The sequence below is a fragment of the Nothoprocta perdicaria genome, unplaced genomic scaffold (genome assembly GCF_003342845.1).
Source record: "Nothoprocta perdicaria isolate Ctin4 unplaced genomic scaffold, notPer1 scaffold_16, whole genome shotgun sequence".
Classification (NCBI taxonomy): domain Eukaryota; kingdom Metazoa; phylum Chordata; class Aves; order Tinamiformes; family Tinamidae; genus Nothoprocta; species Nothoprocta perdicaria.
Window position 1 is genome coordinate 107,669 of NW_020454760.1, and position 803 is coordinate 108,471.

An 803-nucleotide genomic window follows, 5' to 3' on the forward strand; every position below is an offset into this window, starting at 1 on the left:
AAAAAAAAAAAACTTGGAGAACCAACGGCAGCTGGAACCCTTTCTGCGGGGCGCATGCGCCCGCCCCGGCCTATTGAGAAAGGGGCTGGATTTTAAAGTCGTACCGGCCACGGGGTCCCGCCGTGACGCTCCGACACGCGTGGACTGCGGCCCCGCGCCGGGCACCCGCTGTGCGGGTCCCGTCCCTCGCGGCCACGCGGGGCGTCGAGCGCTGTCCCCTGCCCCGTGAGCTCCCCGTCCCGCTGTCACTTGGGCACTTGGCCACAGCTGCTGAGGTGCAACCCTGCGGACCCGCGGGGAGCTGAAGCCGAAGAGCCTCCCACGCCGGGCCCAGACAGGCTGCAGGAGCCGCTCCGCTCTCAGACCATTCACTCCTTCCACGTGCAAGGAAAAGCCCTCCCGGGAGCAGGGGGAGTGCATCCCGGCTGCGGGACACGCTCCGCACCAGCTCCCCCGCGTCCCCTCGGGGCTCCTAGCCGAGGTGCAGCGCCCCGTTTGCGATGCCGGGCAGGGGTGGGATGGGGGGGACCATGTCTGCTCCTTTTTGGAAGACCGACCTTAGCTTTATGCCTAGTAAATAATATTTTATTGCCTTGGGTTTACTGTGGCATTTCAATTATCCCCTTTAGGAGTCTGCAAACGGTGCGGGTTAAAGGTCGCTTCTCAAATCGCTAGAATTAGTAAAGAATAGCAGAAAACTGTAAAAGGAGGAGGAGCTGCACAGTAAAACAAGAAAGATCGCCTGAAATAAGCTAATAAAGAGCCCTGGGCTGTTTACCTCTCACATTTGTGTTCTTGAATGA